The sequence below is a fragment of the Mesoplodon mirus genome (genome assembly GCF_964341445.2).
Source record: "Mesoplodon mirus genome assembly, chromosome: 14".
In the NCBI taxonomy this organism is placed as follows: domain Eukaryota; kingdom Metazoa; phylum Chordata; class Mammalia; order Artiodactyla; family Ziphiidae; genus Mesoplodon; species Mesoplodon mirus.
Window position 1 is genome coordinate 48,854,695 of NC_138990.1, and position 18,610 is coordinate 48,873,304.

The 18,610-nt window shown below is 41.5% G+C and overlaps 1 protein-coding gene across 4 annotated transcripts in view; it reads left to right on the top strand.

The window, feature by feature from the left end:
* Positions 1-2,424: 2,424 nt before the first annotated feature.
* The window catches only part of LCLAT1 (lysocardiolipin acyltransferase 1), a 182,447-nt gene continuing 166,261 nt past the window's right edge, over positions 2,425-18,610 (top strand). Inside the window, exon 1 of one of the 4 annotated variants that reach the window (XM_082642804.1) lies at positions 2,425-2,633. The gene's annotated coding sequence lies outside the window, so the exon portion shown is untranslated. The remainder of the gene's footprint in view (positions 2,634-18,610) is intronic. The other 3 variants (XM_082642802.1, XM_082642801.1, XM_082642803.1) reach the window with 3 other exon arrangements.

Consider the following 18,610-nt stretch of genomic DNA (forward strand, 5'->3'; position numbering starts at 1 on the left):
ATAAACCAGTAAATGTAAGTAAAGCATTCTCCTGAGTTCTGTGATCTGTTCTAGCAAATTGGACACTGAGCAGGGCATTGTGGGATGCCCCGATTTACAGCCAGTTTGTCAGAAGTACCCAAGGCCCAGACTCTTTTTTTTCTTTTTTTGGCCACATCATGCAGCATGTGGGATCTTGCTTCCCTGACCAGGGATCGAACCCATGCACCCTGCAGTGGAAGTGTGGAGTCTTAACCACTGGACCACCAGGGAAGTCCTGAGACCCAGACTTTCTATTGGTGTCTGAAGTGGGGAGCAGTTTTGTGGAACTAAGCCCTTAACCTGTGGGGTCTGCATTAATTCCACGCAGTTAGTGTCAAAACTGAATTACATTGCAGGACACCTAGTTGGTGTCCACAGAGAACTGGAGAGCTGCTTGGTGTGGAGAAGCCACACATGTGGTGGGTGTCAGAAGCAGTTTGGGTAAAGAAGAGCTAATACCTTCAGACTCCATAGTTTTGACCCTTTCCTTCAGGTTCTACCCCTCCACCCTCCAAAAAAGCCTAAGGCTAGGAAAGTGAAATAGAGAAGAAACCAGGATGATTCATCAAGTCAGTTAAACTTTATTCAGCATCTGCTGTATTCAAATGTGTGGTGTTCTCTTTCTCAGTTGGCACTGTTTGTTTTAGGAGATGCAAAGATAAACTATTATATAATCCCTTCTTTCAAAACCCCAGGGTTTTCCCCCCCGCTGGCCTCTGACATCAAGAAAGTTAAAAACTTGTAGCGTTGGGGGGAAGAAAAGAATTTAGAGAACTCTTATATTAGTGATCTTATTTTACAGATAAAAAACGAGGCCTAAGGTCACAGGGGTAATTGACAGAGTTGGCTCTTGTATTGGTGTTTCCCTCTGTTGTTTATCTTCATTTTCTAACACAATTTCAGCATATCTTAAAATATTTCAATATTTCTGAACAAAATTGGAGAGTCTGTGAAGCTGATTTAGAAAAAGAACAAGGGAACTTTTGATTCACAGAGAGCTCTGGAGTATATATATATATATATATATATATATATATATATTTTTTTTTTTTTTTCTGTGACACGTGGCTTTTGGGACCTTCGTTCCCTGACCGGGGATTGAACCCAGGCCCAGGCAGTGAGAGTGCCAAGTCCTAAACACTGGATTGCCAGGAAATGCCCATGGAATATAATTTAGCTATACTGAAGCTATGCATCCCAAACCTAGATGTTCATTATTGTTACACTACAAATATATGAGGACAGGAATCTTGTACTCTGAAACAAAATTCATCCCCTTCTGTGCCTTGTTGAATAAATGAATAAAACACATAAACATACGTAAAGTGGCTAAGTGTGTGATGGGTGGCTATGTTTATTCTTTTTAGGATTTTAATTCAGTGAATCTTTGTTGAAGACTCGCAGGAGGAAGGCATGGTGTAGGAAATGAAAAAAGGTTTAATCACAGTCCCCACCATTATGGAGCTTTAGAGTTTAGTAGGTTAGGGGACAGATGTCCCACAGTAGAAAGTGCTGAACGCCTTTTATGAGGGTTATCATGAAAGTACTGTGGATGCTCAGAGGAGGGAAAGCTTCCCTAGGACTGGGGAAGCTGCATGCTCCGGAGAGCTTGGTGCTGCGCGTCAGGAACCTGAGCTCTAGAACTGGTTCTACTACTGACTTGCCCCTGTAGGTTAGGCTTTGTGGACAAAGAATATCACCAGCCATTTCAATAAACAAAGGATGTTGTGGCCATCAAGCCATCAGCCAACACAGTTGCCGCCCCTCCCCCGCACTGTGCACCCTGAGGGAGTTCAGGATGGAAAAAAACCCAGGATACTGGCCCTAGACAGTTAAGGTGCATTTCAAAGGAATGATTTTGATGAGCCCAGACTCTGGCGCCTTTACATAGGTAGAAAAGTGCTAACTTCATTAACTTGAGATGTCTGGTTTTTAATGATCAGTAACCTTTTAAAGTTCCGACTACCTGGTTTTTGTTGCAAAAGCTCCTAAATATCCTGGCTCCTTCCTTACCTCTTCAGCATAGTCCCTCAGAGCGATCTGAGAGGCTGCCTTTTAGGCTTAAGTCCTCAGTAAGTTCGTCCAGTAAAACATAATTCTCAATTTTTAGGTTGTGCGTTTCTTGTCAGTCCACAGTTTGTAAATTAAACTCCCCAGATTTCTATTGTCACTTTGAAACTCCAGGGGTTAGAGGGACCATTAGGTTCCCAGGGACAATGCCCTCCGGCATTCCCTATTTCTTATTGCTACTCGCCCCTACAGTCCCCTCGCTCTGTGGGTCCCTCCTTTCCTGGAGGCGGGCCGGAAATGAGCGTGGTCACTTTAAGGGAGCCCTGAGAGTCCCGCGCCGGGGGAGCCCCAGGCGGGGGAGCAGGGGCGGGGCTCCGGGGACCCGGGCTTCTCACGCAGCTGGGGACGCCGCTGCCTCAAGGCGCTCGCAGCCAATCAGGATGGAGCTTGCCGGGACGCATTACAAGGGCGACTGGCCCGAGGCCTCCCGCTTCGGGATGAATTAGCGGCGGGTTGTGCACGGAGGTTGTGACCCCCCAGGGATTCTCCAGTTCGCCCACGCGCTCCCCACGGCGTCGCGCGTGGTCCTCTGCTGGTCACAGGTGAGAAGCTGGAACCGTCAGGTGGGGTTTACGGCACGGGGAAAATGGCGGCGGCGGCCGGGGGATCCTGGGTCGGCGGAGGGGGAGCAGCCCCATGGGCTCTTCCACCCGAGACGCGGGCCTCCCTAGGCTGCGGCCCCCTGTAACGGTTACTTGACGGGTAATTGGGGTCACCACGCGGGTGGCGGCGCCGCCAGCTCAGGTGAGAGGAGGCGCGGGGAAGCGACTCCCGGAGGCTAGAGGAGGCGCGGGGAAGCGACTCCCGGAGGCTAGAGGAGGCGCGGGGAAGCGACTCCCGGAGGCTAGAGGAGGCGCGGGGAAGCGACTCCCGGAGGCTAGCGGAGGCGTCGGGGGCCGCGGGGCTGCTCAGGCCGGGTCGACGTGGCCGCGGGAGGAGGAGGGCCAGGTATCTGATAGGTGTTTACAGAAGAGCACCAAGACCTTCCGGCTCCAGATCGGGGCGGGTCCGGGAGCTGCATCGCTGCGAACACAGTCCAGGCTCTGCCACTGTTAAATCAGATGTGCCAACGGTTCCAAGTGGCCGCCACGTGCGAGGCTTGGACATGAGCTGTGCAGGGAAAGGGCTGGATCTGGCTTATTTGTGTATCCTCCAGGCGCCTGCCTGTAGGTGCCAGAGTGGCAGTGCCACGGAAGGAAAGGTAGGCCCTAGCCAGGGGCTGATGCCAAGTCTGATCGTCAAGGTGAATCTGAGCTCTTAGTTGTCCATTTGAAGAGAAGAAATAAAAAGTTCGGGCGCTTAGCTGTTGGGAGAGACGTTTTGCTTCCTTGTATTTCCTTGGTTCCGGTGGGTTCCCCGGGAGCATTGCCTCTGCCTTCGAAGTTCATTAACTCTATTCCATGTGCACTTGGCTGCATGTTAAGACTGAGGATTGACTTTAAGCTGAAGCCCAGGAATGTAATGAAGATAAGTATAGGTGAAGGTGTTAACAGTAATGAAATTTTGTCCATTCATGTAGGTCCCTTATTTGAGCAGAGACCTGTCATGAAGTATAGCCAGTTGGGTTAGTTTTCAAAAAACTGTCTTGATGAAATGCCTTTTTGCAAAACTGTTATGTTTTTGAGAGTAAAAGATTCATTAAAAAATTTTTTTTAAGTTCCTATTGCTACATTGTACTTTGATGTGACAGATAGGTAAATTAAGTGACTTGTTTTTGGTAGCAGTCTTAATTTTGTGGAGTGCCTTGTTCTGTTATTGAGAAAGCACAGTGGCACTTTTTGTTTGTTATCAGTAGTTGTCTTTGGACTGCCTGCTACGAATCAGGCACTGTGAAAATGAGGCTTCTCTTACCTTTTAATTTGAGCAAATGGTGGTCCATTTCTTCCCACCAGGTGCTTAGTCTGGCTGTTGCTGACAATCAAGGATAAACAATGGGGAAAACCCAAAAGAATCTTTCTTCCACACTGCATCTGTGGAGATTTAGTCAGTTTAGTCTGGGGCTGGGGTTAGGCGTAGTTTCTGGTTCTTACTCTGCCATTTAAAATATCTTAGGGAAGGGCTTCCCTGGTGGCGCAGTGGTTGAGAGTCCGCCTGCCGATGCAGGGGACATGGGTTCGATCCCTGATCCGGGAAGATCCCACATGCCGCGGAGCAACTAAGCCCGTGAGCCACAACTACTGAGCCTGCACTCTAGAGCCCGCATGCTACAACTACTGAAGCCCGTGCGCCTAGAGCCCGTGCCCCGCAACAAGAGAAGCCACCACAATGAGAAGCCTGCACACCGCAACCAAGAGTAGCCCCCGCTCACCGCAACTAGAGAAAGCCCGCGTGCAGCAACAGACCCAACGCAGCCAAAAATAAATAAATTAATTAATAAATAAATTTAAAAAAACTTTAAAAAATAATGGGCATCAAAGGTGGCATGAATATATCACTTAACCAAAGTAACTGGAGTCATCACCATATAAATCACTACTGGATGCCAAGGGAATGAATCACAGTTATTATTTATACAACTAAAAGACCACAAACAAAATTACTTCATTGAAAGTCTGTTCATATATATCACCTTTACACATAACACATCTGCATGATACAGGAAGGTGGTATGCATGGTGGTTAAGAACATAGTCTGGTATCATAATGGAAGTCTTGCAATTTGGGGAAAATAACTTAAAACTTCAATGTGCCTCAGCTTCCTCAAGTGTAAAACAAAGATGATACACAATGTTGCTGGGTGAATGAGCCCTTATAAGGCTCTTGGAACAGTGCCTGAGGAGTAAATGCATACTAATAAATGTCAACTGTTAACACAGTGCTTTTAACTTTTTTAAGCCCTTTTACATATACTTTTTTTTTCTATTTATAGAAAGAAGGTGACATGAATAAAAATGGCTGGGACATTCATTCTTTCATTGAACCTTCATGGAATTGCCCTGCCAAGTCCTTGGGATGTAAAGATTAATTCCTAATCCTGAGTGAGAAAAACAAATAAGTGATTCATTAATACAGGTGATAAGGACTCAAGTATAGTTGTGGTGGGTACAGAGAGCTGCAGGAACACATACTAGGGAACAGTTGCTTCTGCTGGGGTCGTCCTTTGCAAGAAAGGAAGGAGCTGATTGCAGGATAAAGGGAGAAGGGACTTCTAGCCAAAGGAGGAAGCAGTGCAAAATTAGGATGAGAAAGAGGGCATGGGTGCCCAGGTGTCAGGCCAGAATTTTGCAGGAGTTGCTAAGAAAGAAGCCAGGAAAGGTTAGGGCCAGATTGTGAATTCTCAACTAAGAGAGTGACTTTATCCTGTGGGCAGTGGGACCTATAGAAGGATCTTAATCAGATGAGTAACGTAATCAACTTTATGTTCTGGAGAGGGGACTTTGGTGGTGACAGGGTCAAAGACAAAATGTAAGGAAGAGACCAGTCAAGGGCAGTTCCCATACTCCAGACCAGAGATGGTGAGGGAGTGAAGCAGGGCATTAACTGTGACAGCAAAGTTCAGAGGCCACCACACATTTGGAAGGCAGAATGGAAGATTGGCTGGGTGTGAAGAATAACTGGGTGGGGGAGGGGAGCACCTGCTGAGCTAGTAAAGAGAAGACTAAGCTGTTATATTTGTTCGTTTTGGTTTTTTGGTAACTGTGGTTGGAGAAAGGAAATTCTGTTAATTAATTTAGGAAAAAGGATGGAGCAAAGAGTTCTTTGTTACTGGTTTTCTGGAGAATTGTAAACCCTCTGAGGTTGTTGGGTCAAATAAGGTGTAATAGAACCTGGCTTAACAGAAGCCTCTAGGCTTCTGATTTCTGAGACTACAGAACACTTAATTATATCATCAAAGTCAGTAGGGTCTAGTATAAAGTGGCCCGATGGAGGAAAGCCCCTCAAAGGGAGGGGGAAGAATCATCTAAGGTATGTTTGGGGTAAAATGTTAGAATAACAGGTGTTAGAGGGTTTTTCTCACTTTTTTAACATTATGTTTTTAATGTATTTGTACAGAAGTCATTATAATATGGAAGTAGTCACAGATGAATCCTCTAGTTGTAAAACTGATTTCTGCTCAAACATTCATAACACTAAAGTTGTCTATCACCAACAACATAACATGAATGTATTTCAGATCGACTGCAAGGTGAAATTGTAAACCTTACAAAGATGCAGGAATTCATGAATTCAGAGCAAGGTCAGAACCATTCAAACCATAAGCACAAATCAAAGAACTACTGAGTAGAGTAGGCACAGATTTCTTAAAAAAGACTTAAAGCAATGACTGTAACGATGATTGATAAATTTGACTTCGTTAAAATTGAGAATTTCTCTCCACCTAAAGACACCATGAAGAGAATGAAGGGCAAAATACAGACTGGAAGAAGAAATTCTCAATTCATCTCTCTGACCAAGGACTCACGTCCAGAATGTATGTGTATTGTGTAAAATTAATAAGAAAAAGACAATTTAATTTAAAAATGCACAAAATTTTTGAATAGGCACTTTCTAAAAGAGGATCTCTGTATGGCCAGTATGCGTATAGAAAGGTGTTCAATGTTATTAGTCAATGGAGAGTCACAGACTCTAGAGTGCAGACTCAGTAGATGTGGTGCATGGGCTTAGTTGCTCCGCGGCATGTGGGATCTTCCCAGGCCAGGGATAGAACCCATGTCCCCTGCATTGGCATGGCAGGCGGATTCTTAACCACTGTGCCACCAGGGAAGCCCTGTGGTAAGTTTTGAAAACAGGAAGTATGAATCCTCCTACTTTGTTCTTCTTTTTCAAAATTGAGTTGTCTATTCTGGGTCTCTTGTAAGTCTTTATGAATTTTAGAATCAGCTTCTCCGTTTCAAGAAAGAAGTCAGCTGTGGATCTGGTAGTCAGTGATTTTTAATACTATATTCATTGAGTTGTACAACCATTACCACAATTAATTTTAGAACATTTTTATCACCTCAAAAAGAAACCCTGTATCCATTAACAGTGACACCTCATGTCCCCTCATCTTCCCACCTTTGACTTAGGCAAGTACTAATCTACTTTCTGCCTGTTCTGGAAGGCAAGTACTAATCTACTTTCTGCCTGTTCTGGACATTTCCTTTAAGTAGAATCATATAATATGTGGTCTTTTGTGACTGGCTTCTTTCACTTAGCATAATGTTTTAAGTGTTCATCCCTGTTGTAGCATGTAACAGTACTTAATTCCCTTTTATGGCCGAATAATACTCCATTGTGTGGATATGCCACATTTTATTTATCTACTCATCAGTTGATGGACATTCATGTACGAGTTTTTTGTGCAGATGTATGTTGTAATTTTTTTTTTTTTTTTGGTATATAACTAGGAGTTGAATTTCTGGGTAATATGGTGTAATTTTTTGAGGAACCATCAGACTTTTCCAGGCTGTACCATTTTACAATCTCATCGCAGCATATGGGGGTTCCCATATTTCTCCATCTTCCCCCAACACTTGTTATTATCTTTTTGATTATAGCCATTCTAGAGAAGTTATAATAAAACATTCTCCTGAGTGTGAGTTGATATTATGGTTTTGATTTGCATTTCCCTGATGGCAGATGATGTCAAGCATCTTTTCATGTGGTTATCAGGCATTAGTATATTTTCTTTGGAGAAATGTCTATTCGGATCCATTGTCCATTTTTTTAATTGGGTTATTTGCCTTTTTACTACTGAGTTACAGAAGTTCTGTATATATTCTTGTTATAAGCCCCTTATCATATATATGATTTGCAGAAGTTTTCTTCTATTCCGTAGGTTGTCTTTTCCATTGAAATGCAGTTTGCAGTTGCTTTTTTTCTTTGGTGTATTTATGTTGTATCTGCACCCTTACTGAACTCACATATTAGGAGGGTCTAGGAGGTTTTTGGATAGATTTCTTGGGATTGTCTATGGAAACCATCATGTCATTTGCAAATAGGGACAGGTTTATTTCTTCTTTCTGTATGGCTTTTATTTCCTTTTCTTGCCTTCTTGCATTGACTAGAATTTTCAGTACTGTGTTGTATAAGACTGGTGAGAGTGGACATTGTTGTTCTCAATAATAGGGGCAATGGGGCTTCCCTGGTGGCGCAGTGGTTGAGAGTCCGCCTGCCGATGCAGGAGACACGGGTTCGTGCCCCGGGCCGGGAAGATCCCACATGCTGCGGAGTGGCTGGGCCCGTGAGCCATGGCCGCTGAGCCTGCACGTCTGGAGCCTGTGCTCCGCAACGGGAGAGGCCCCAACAGTGAGAGGCCCGCGAACCGCAAAAAAAAAAAAAAAAAAAAAATAGGGACAATGCATTGTTTATTTTTTCTTTTAGCATTAGGTGTAATGATGTTTGCTGTATGTTTTTTTTTTATAGTTGCTTGTTATCAAATTGAGGAAGTTCCCCTGTATTCCCTTTTTTTTTTTCTGAGAGTTTTACTCATGAACAGGATTGCTTTTTATCAGATAATTTTTTCTGTATAGATTGGTATGATTGTGTGAATATGTATTTTATCAGTTTGTTAATATTGTGGGTTACATTGATTCTTGAATATTCAACTAAGGATTTCTGTGCCTACATTCATGTATTGGTCTATAGTTTTTTTTTTGGTACTGTCTTTTCCTGGTTTTTGCATCAGGGAAGTACTAGCTTCATAAAGTGAATTGGGACGTGCTCCTTATTCTTGTGTTTTCTAGAAGAGATTGTGTTAATTTTTCTTTTTTTTTTTTTTTTTTTGTGGAATGTGGGCCTCTCATTGTTGTGGCCTCTCCCGTTGCGAAGCACAGGCTCCTGACGCGCAGGTTCAGCAGCCATGGCTCACGGGCCCAGCCGCTCTGCAGCATGTGGGATCTTCCCAGACTGGGGCACGAACCCGTGTCCCCTGCATCGGCAGGCGGACTCTCAACCACTGCGCCACCAGGGAAGCCCTATTTTTCTTTAAACATTTGGTAGAATTCTCTCATCAAACAATCTTAGCCAGGAGATTTCTTTTTCATGAGGTTTTTTTGTTTGTTTGTTTTGCGGTACATGGGCCTCTCACTGTTGTGGCCTCTCTCGTTGCGGAGCACAGGCTCCGGATGCGCAGGCTCAGCGGCTATGGCTCACGGGCCCAGCCGCTCTGCAACATGTGGGATATTCCCGGACTGGGGCACGAACCCGTGTCCCCTGCATCGGCAGGCGGACTCCCAACCACTGTGCCACCAGGGATGCCCTTCATGAGGTTTTAAATTAAGAGTTTAATTTCCTTAATAGTCACAGGGCTATTCAAATTATCTGTTTCATTTTGGGTGAGTTGTGCGCTTTCGAAGAATTGGTCCACTGACACATGAAGCAGGGCTCCTCACTGCTGCTGGGCAGAGGTGGAAGTTTCAGCTCCTCTCTAGGCCTTCACTGATACTACTATGCCTTCTTGCTGTTCTCCACATGGCCTGTACTGACACCACTGGGAGGGGATGGCCTTCTTACCCCTGGAGGGCAGAGAAAGTCCTGACTCTCTACTAGGCCTTGTCTCATACCATCCTGGTGGAGATGAGAAGAGGAGCCTCGTTACTGTCATGGCAGTAGACGTCCAGGCTCTCCAGGTGGTCTTCATAGACACTGAGGCAGGGCAAGGGGGAGTCTTACACCTACTTGGCAAGGGAAGAAAGTTCTGCCTTTGATATCATCCCTGCAGGAGTGAGGGTGGGGGGTGAGGGGAGGGAGTAAGGGGGGTAACCTGTAATGTTGAGGCACAACAGTACAGCCTGGTGAGAGGGAAAGTTTCATGCTGCCTACTTGGCTTATCTTGTTGTGGGTGGGGATGAGCCACAGTTTTTCCTGTGGTTTTTGGCTGGAGTGTCAGTGGTTACTGTCTACAAGTCTTCTGTTTTGCTCTGCTGCTCTTTTCTTGGTTTTCTGAAAGAGCAGGAACTTTTTTGTCAGCCCCCATTGGTATTTCTGGATTACTGGCTGCTTCAGCTCTGTGTCCACGTGATGTATATGAGGCAAAAGGAAAACCCAGAGAACTCACTACCATGTTGTTCGACGGGTCCCAAGGTGCCTCCCTAGCTAGTGTGCCTTCTCTCCGTGCTCAGGGTCTTTTTTTTTTTTTTTTTTCATTATTTATTTGGCTGCTCAGGTCTTAGTTGTGGCATGCGGGATCTTTGATCTTCGTTGCAGCAGGTGGGTTCTTCAGTTGCGGCATGTGGGATCTTTAGTTGCGGCATGTGAACTTTTTGTTGCGGCATGCATGTGGGATCTAGTTCCCTGAGCAGGAATCGAACCCGGGCCCCGTACACTGGGAGTGCGGAGCTGGACCACCGGGGAAGTCCCACCTTCAGAGTCTTTTGTTTGTTTCATATATGATGTCCAGGGTTTTTAGTTGCACTTAGCTGGAGCAGTAGGAGCAGTACATCTACTTGATTTTACTGGAGTGGTAGTTGGACTGGGATAGGTTTTTCTTATGGAAGAAAACATAGGGTGGAAATTAAGATGCATATATCGGCCAGTTAGACACTTAAGTTAATTTTGGGTCAGTTACTTGGAAGTGACAATTTAACTACGTCTTTTTTCCTTCAGAGAGTAATTCTCCTTGTCATTGTTCAGTAGAACCAAACCCTTGTTAGTTTTAGATCTCTTAAGAAGCTTGACAATCCAATGAATTAATTTATTTCTGCATTTATGTATAAATGCATATTCTAAATTTCTGGTTTAGTATGTGAAGAAAACAGTTTATTGTAGTGAAAGATTAGTTTTATGGAGGGGACTAACTCAGTTTTTCTAATGGTTGTCAGAGATCTTGAAGCTGTGGATTTTTTTCTAAAAGAAGAAAAAGGCGGGCTTCCCTGGTGGCGCAGTGGTTGAGAGTCCGCCTGCCGATGCAGGGGACACGGGTTCGTGCCCCAGTCTGGGAGGATCCCACATGCCGCGGAGCGGCTGGGCCCGTGAGCCATGGCTGCTGAGCCTGTACTCCGCAACGGGAGAGGCCACAACAGTGAGAGGCCCGCGTACAGCTAAAAAAAAAAAAAAAAAAAAAAAAAAAAAAAAAAAAAAAAAAAAGAAGAAAAAGGCAATGTGCATGGTGGTTAAGAACTATGTAAGGAAAATTTGTGAAAGTCTTGAAATGTACAAAAGGGATTATGGGGTGTCTTCATTGGAAACTAGGTGGTCTAAAGCACGTTTCCTGGAGATCTAATCTATGGGATCTACATCTTTTATTATTTTTTGATTTATTTTATAATGTTGTAAGTTGTGAATAACTCACAGCAGTGCAAATTACTCTTGTCCTTAGACATGCAAATGAATTTTGTTGGTTGGAGGTACTGTTGATTTCTTTTCCTCTTTTGTGGGGGATCTATCAAGCAAATCCATTTCACCATTCCTGATTGCCTGTATGTTTGTGTTCTTTGGATTCACTTTTGAACCAGATGAAATATCTTATTTATTCCATAATTAATTAATGAATTACATAAATCATAGACAGGCGTTCATTTTATATTTGTATGGGAGACACAGTGTTATCTTTTTGTTTGTTTGAATTATCCTTTTAACAGCTTGAACTGTGATGTGCTTGAATCCCACTGTAGCGCTTACTGTCATTGTGATTTTCTGTAATACTCCCTACAGCTAGGTAGGTTCTGGTTTTCTCATCCTTGTTTTATAGATAAAGAAAAGGAAGCTTTTAAGAAGTCATATAACTTGCCAAGAGCTGGAGGTGTTAGAGAACCCAGTGCTTTCTGACTTTTAACCCTTTATGCTCAGCCGACTTCCTTCCTTGCTTTAGATGTTACTGTCTCCCCCAAATCTGGCAACTGTGGACTAAGGAGTACTTTTGCTAGAATACACTTTTATCACATCATTTTTGAGCTAAAGAACTGTCAACTCTAGATTATTGTAGGATAAAACCCACACTTCTTAGGCAGCCATTCAAGGCTCACCACAGTCCGTCAAGCCCAAACTAATAATAATACTGTCCCAAACTTTATATAGAAGCAAAGCAAACAAACACCTATTGTGTTTCTTGGATGGGCCACCACTCAATGTGTATCTCCAGTGAACTGCACTCCAGTTCCTTATAAACTATAACTGGGAAGTCAGAATATATTAAAAGACTGTCAGTATAAAAATAGCACATGCTGATCAATGAGCAGTATAGATATTGAAATGCTTTTGGAGTTCAAAAAAGCAGCAGGTTCATGGAGCAGATGTATTTGGAGCTTGATCTTACCAAGATGGTAGGATTTTGATAATTGTCTCATCTGGGGAGAGGACCCTTGTAGTGAGGAAGCTCATGAGTGAAAGGAATGGAGGAGGTTGTTGGACATGTATGGAAAGGTGGTGTTGATGGCAGTGAATAGTTTATGTGGAGGAAACCTTTCCTGAAGGCCAGGGTCTAGTCCCTGCTTCAAAACATGTCTTCAGAAGCTGCAGCATAATGTTTTAACTAACTGAATTTGTGCTAGGTCTCTGTTCTTTGAAACTAGAGTTGTTTGAAATGACCCCAAACTATTTTAGGACCTACCTAGGTGATAAGGTTGGGTGATCATGTTGGTTAACATTACTTTTAGTAATGCAACATTAGAATAAATATAGTATTTCAAGTAACCAGTCTGAAGGAGATAGCATTCTTTATATTGGGCAAGTTTTGGTAAATATGTATTTTTAAAGGTCTTCTTTTGTACCTGAACTCACTGTGTCATTTTATACTCAGTCTCCTGTATTCTGTAGGGTTTGAATCATTCCTGACTCGCTAAAGCATAACAGTTTTTTGGTCATCTGGGTTCCCATTTAAAAACAAAACAAGGGACTTTCCTGGTGGTCCAGTGGTTAAAGACTCCGCGCTCCCAATGCAGGGGCCTGGGTTCGATCCCTGGTCAGGGAACTAGATCCTGCGTGCCTCAATGAAGAGCCTGCATGCCGCAACGAAGATCCTGAGTGCCACAAGTAAGACCTGGCGCAGCCAAATAAATAAATAAATATTTTTTTTAAAAAGGAACATTACATCAATGAATTAAAAAAAAAATGAAACAAAACTTTAATTTTTATTGTGATTTTGTAAATAACATGCATTTTGGAAAATAAAAAATGTATAAAGAACAGATCAAAATCATGTTACTCAGGTAATTAGTCACCCTTGTTTATTAATATTGCACTGCTTTTGTTTATATAGTTGCATATACAATTTTGTAGTTCTACTCTTTTCAGTTAACTTTATAAGGATTTTCCCATGTCATAAGATTTTTTGGAAAATATAGCTTCTATTAATATGTAAACATATTATAATATATATGTTTGTTATTTTGTTTTTTTCCTTTAAGTAAAAACAGAATAATTTACTTACTATATTTTAAGTGCTTTTTTCACTTAATGCATCATGGCTAGCTTTCTAAATGACAGCTTATATTGTTGTATTTCATTTTTCACCGGCTACATTGAATTCCACTGTAGACATATACCATCATTTAGCTATTTCTCTATTGATGGGCGTTTATACTATTTCTAATTTTCATATACAAGTAGAATTTCAGTGAGCATGTAAATTATTATTTATTTAATTGAAATATCAATGGTTTACAGTATTAGTTTCAGATGTACAACATAGTGATTCAATACTTTTATAGATTATATGCCATTTAAAGTTGCTATAGGGACTTCCCTGGTGGTCCAGTAGTTAAGACTCTGCGCTTCCACTGCAGGGAGCATGGGTTCGATCCCTGGTCAGGGGACTAAGATCCTACATGCTGTGCAGCATGGCCAAAAATAAATGAAGAAAGAAAGGAAGGGAGGGAAGGAGGGAGGTGGGAGGGAGGGAGGAAGGAAGGAAGGAAGGAAGGAAGGGAGTTAGGAAGTTATTATAAAATATTGGCTCTATTCCCTGTGCTGTACAATATATCCTTGTAGCTTACTTATTTTATACACAATAGTTTATATCTCTTAATCCCCTACCCCTGTCTTGCCCCACCTCCCTTCCCTCTCCCCATTGGTAATCAGTAGTGTGTTCTCTACATCTGTAAGTTTGTTTCTGTTTTGTTATATTCATTCGTTTCACTTTTTAGATTCCACATGTAAGTGATAACACACAGTATTTATCTTTCTCTGACTTATTTCACTAAGCCTAATACCCTCCAGGTCCATCCATGTTGTTGCAAATGGCAAAATTTCATTCTTTTTTAGGGCTCAGCAATACTCCATTATTTATTTTATATATATATATATATATATATATATATATATAAAAAATACACACTACATCTTCCTTTTCCATTCGTCTGTTGATGGACACTTAGATTGCTTCTATATCTTAGCTATTGTGTATAATACTGCAGTAAACATAGGGGTGCATATATCTATTCAAATTAGTGGTTTTGGTTTTTTTTTTCTCGGGTAAATACCCAGGAGTGAAATTGCTGGATTGTATTGTATTTCTACTTTTCGTTTTTTGAGGAACCTCCATACTGTTTTCTGTAGTGGCTGCACCAGTTTGCATCCCCACTAGCAGTGTACTATGTTTCCCTTTTCTCTGCATCCTTGCCAACATTTGTTATTTGTGTTCTTTTTGATGATAGTCATTCTGACAGGTGTGACGTGATATCTCATTGTGGTTTTGACTTGCATTTCTCTGATGATTAACCATGTTGAGTACCTTTTCAGGTGCTTGTTGGCCATCTGTATGTCTTCTTTGGAAAAATGTCTGTTTAGGTCTTCTGCCCATTTTTTAATCGGGTTGTTTTTTGATATTGAGTTTTATGAGCTGTTTATATATTTGGATATTAACCCCTTATCAGTCATATCACTTGCAAATATTTTCTCCCATTCAGTAGGTTGTCTTTTTGTTTTGTTGCTGGTTTTTTTGTGCAAAAGCTTTTAGGTTTAATTAGGTCCCTTTTGTTTATTTTTGTTTTTGTTTCCTTTGCCTGAGGAGACAGATCCAAAAAAATGTTGCTATGATTTAGGTCAGAGAGTGTCCTGCCTGTGTTTTCTTCTAGGCGTTTTATGGTTTCCAGTTTAGTTTTTAAATCCGTTTTGAGTTTATTTTTGTATATGGTGTGAGAAAATGTTGTAATTTCATTCTTTTACATGTAGCTGTCCAGTTTTCTGAGCATTACTTCTTGAAGAGACTGTCTCTTCCCCATTGTATAGTCTTGCTTACTTTGTTGTAGATTAATTGACTGTAATTTTTTGGGTTTATTTCTGGGCTTTCTATTCTGTTCCATTGATCTATATTTCTGTTTTTGTGCCAGTACCATACTGTTTTGATTACTGTAGCTTTGTAGTGTAGTCTGAAGTCAGGACACCTGATTCCTCCAGTTCCGTTTTTCCTTCTCAATATTGCTTTGGCCAGTGGGCATTTTTATACATAAATTTTTTTCCTCACTTTGATGAGTATTTTTGTAGGATAGATGATTAGAAGAAGAATTATTGGGTAAAAATCTATTTGCCTTTTAAGTCTTGTCAGCTATGCTGAATTGCTTTTTAAAAGGTCTCTATCAGTTTATATTCTCAGTAATAGTATGTTTAAGAGTCCCTGTGTCCCCATACCCTCACTTTTGCTAGGTATTGGGGTGGCCAAAAACGTCGTTTGGATTCTTCCATAAGATGTTACAGACAAACCCGAACGAACTTTTTGGCCAACCCAATATTATCCTTGTCAAATATGGAAGGGTAGTAGTTGGAAACATGACATCACATTGCTTTAATTTGATTTTTTTGTTTTTTTAGTGTTTCATATGTGACTTTTCTTTGTTTCCTTTTTTTTCTTTTTTTTGCGGTACGCGGGCCTCTCACTGTCGTGGCCTCTCCCGTTGCAGAGCACAGGCTCCGGACGTGCAGGCTCAGCGGCCATGGCTCATGGGCCTAGCCGCTCCGCGGCATGTGGTATCTTCCCGGACCAGGGCACGAACCTGTGTCCCCTGCATCGGCAGGCGGACTCTCAACCACTGTGCCACCAGGGAAGCCCCATATGTGACTTTTCTTTGCTCATTTTTTCTATTGCTATATTTTATTCTAATTCTTAATGCTTTCATATTTTACATATAACTCTTTAATTCATCTTGAATTTTGATTTTATGGAATGAAAACTGCTTGATTCTGAAGGAGTTCAAGGGCTGGTGGGCCTTGAAATTATGTGTTGGAAAAATTTAGACAATAAAAATAAATTTTGCTGCTTTTGGAAAGTAGTCCATTTCAAATTCATTTAAAAACTTAGTTTATTATTACCCAATTCAGTAATGTTTGTTGGGGAAATAAGAAAATCCTGCCAACAAAAAGACCCCTCTTTACCAATGTAGAAGGGAGAAAAAACTCAATATATTGGGTATGCATGTGAGATAACATGCATGTAGATAGTTCAGGAGAGACTACAAACTTTGAGTAGAATTTCATTCATCTTTACAGTAAAATAGAGATTTAATGTTTCTTTTATATTTTTGAGAAACAAATGGATGTCCCCTGTGATAGTCTCCTGTACACCTGGTGATAGATTCCTGAGTTAATTTCAGAGGTATGTGTTTATTGTAATGAGAGTCAGAAGGCCTGTGACTTTGCATTGTGAAATCTGGAGACTAAGATTACCTAATTCCTGACCAAAGGGTTTGGTGTTTGTTTTTAAGGAGACACACTGTGGTAGGCTGAAAATAGCTTTCCAAAAGAGATCCAAGTCCTGATCTCTGGTAACCTTATATGGGCAAAAGGGTCTTTGCAGATGTGATTAAATTGGAGGTCTTGAGCTGGGGCAGTTAACCCTGGATTATCTGGTTGTATTCTAAATGCAATTAAATATACCCTTTTAAGAGGGAGGCAGAAGGAGGTGGTACACACAGAGAAGAGGAGGAGGCAAGGTGACCCACCATGGAAGCAGAGATTAGAGTGATGTGGCCACAAGTCAAGGAATTCTGGCACCATCAGAAGCTGGAGGAGGCAAAGAATGGATTCTCCCCTAAAGCCTCTGAAGGGTGTGTGGCTTGACACCTTGATTTTAGTATTGGCCTACTAATACTGATTTCAGACTTTTTGCCTCTAGAACTGTGAAAGAATAAATTTATTACGGTGTTCTAAGCCACCAAGTAATTTGTTATAGCAGACATAGCGGGGGAAATATGTCACCTAAGGAGAGGAGAGCATTAGCTCTTTCCCCTTTATTAAACTAAGAACATTTCATTTTATTTACCCTATATTAATTATTGGTAATAACACTTGGCTCTTGGCTTCTCTTTGTTAATGACTATCATTTATTTGTTCCCATGATTGAGTAACAGAGGTTAAAGTTAAATAGGCTACAAAGTGACTTTAAAATAGAAAAGAAAATGTAACCTCAATGGTATTTGTAAAGTTGATGGTGATGTATTTTGACTGTTTTTTTTTTAAACCTGAAAAGTAGAATAATTTATAATCAGTTATATCATGAAGTTCTTTTCAGATTTGCTTTTGGATTGCAGAGAATAAAGTCTGTTTCTCTTACTAGTGAAGCTGTGTGATAGTTACTGGGTACTTATTAACCAGTTTGAATGTTTGATACATTTTTTTTTCCTGCAATGGAAAGAATTTCAAGTTCATAGCATTTTGTTAAAATTTTCCTCACTTTACAACTTCTAATTTTTTTCAACCAAATAGCAGATTATAACTAATGCCATAATTGAACTTATGACTTTTTTCATTGACAAGTAATTTCTTATATTTTTGATGAACTAACCATGTGTAGATTTAGAGTTATTAGAAAATTTGTTTTTCCAGAGTTTTCTGAAAAATTGATTTTCCTTGTTTTATGTTTTTATGTTTTTTTTAAAGAAGATGATTAATCTCTTTTCCCAATTCTATGTTTGTCTCTTTGAGAATTTTTGGTTTTGTTAGAATTTTTCAGGACTCTAACCACACTCATTTTAAAGTTCTGCTTTTTTAGTTTCCTATTCATGTAGTTTTATTTTCATTCATATTTCTGTTTTCCTGTTTTCTTTAATAACACCTTTATTTTAAAATCTTAAATTGACTGCTTAGTTTATGTTCTCTTAAGTATTATTATTTTAGACAATGTATATGAGTACAGCTTTGTATGAATTCCATAGCTTTTTTTTTTTTTTTTTGCGGTACGCGAGCCTCTCACTGTTGTGGCGTCTCCCGTTGCGGAGCAGAGGCTCTGGACGCGCAGGCTCAGCGGCCATGGCTCACGGGCCCAGCCACTCCGCAGCATGTGGGATCTTCCCAGACCGGGGCACGAACCCGAGTCCCCTGCATCGGCAGGCGGACTCTCAACCACTGCGCCACCAGGGAAGCCCTCCATAGCTTTTGATATGCAACATCTTTAATTTTTTTCCTTAATATTCTATTACTGTTTTTAAACTTTGGTGGAGGGCTTATTAAAAGTATAGATGCTCTAACTCCACTCTTGATCTATTAAATGAGAATCTCTGGGTGTAGGGCTTAAGCTTCTGTATTTTTTTTTTTTTTTCCGGTATGCGGGCCTCTCACTGTTGTGGCCTCCCCCGTTGCGGAGCACAGGCTCCGGATGCGCAGGCCCAGCGGCCATGGCTCACGGGCCCAGCCGCTCCGCGGCATATGGGATCCTCCCAGACCGGGGCAC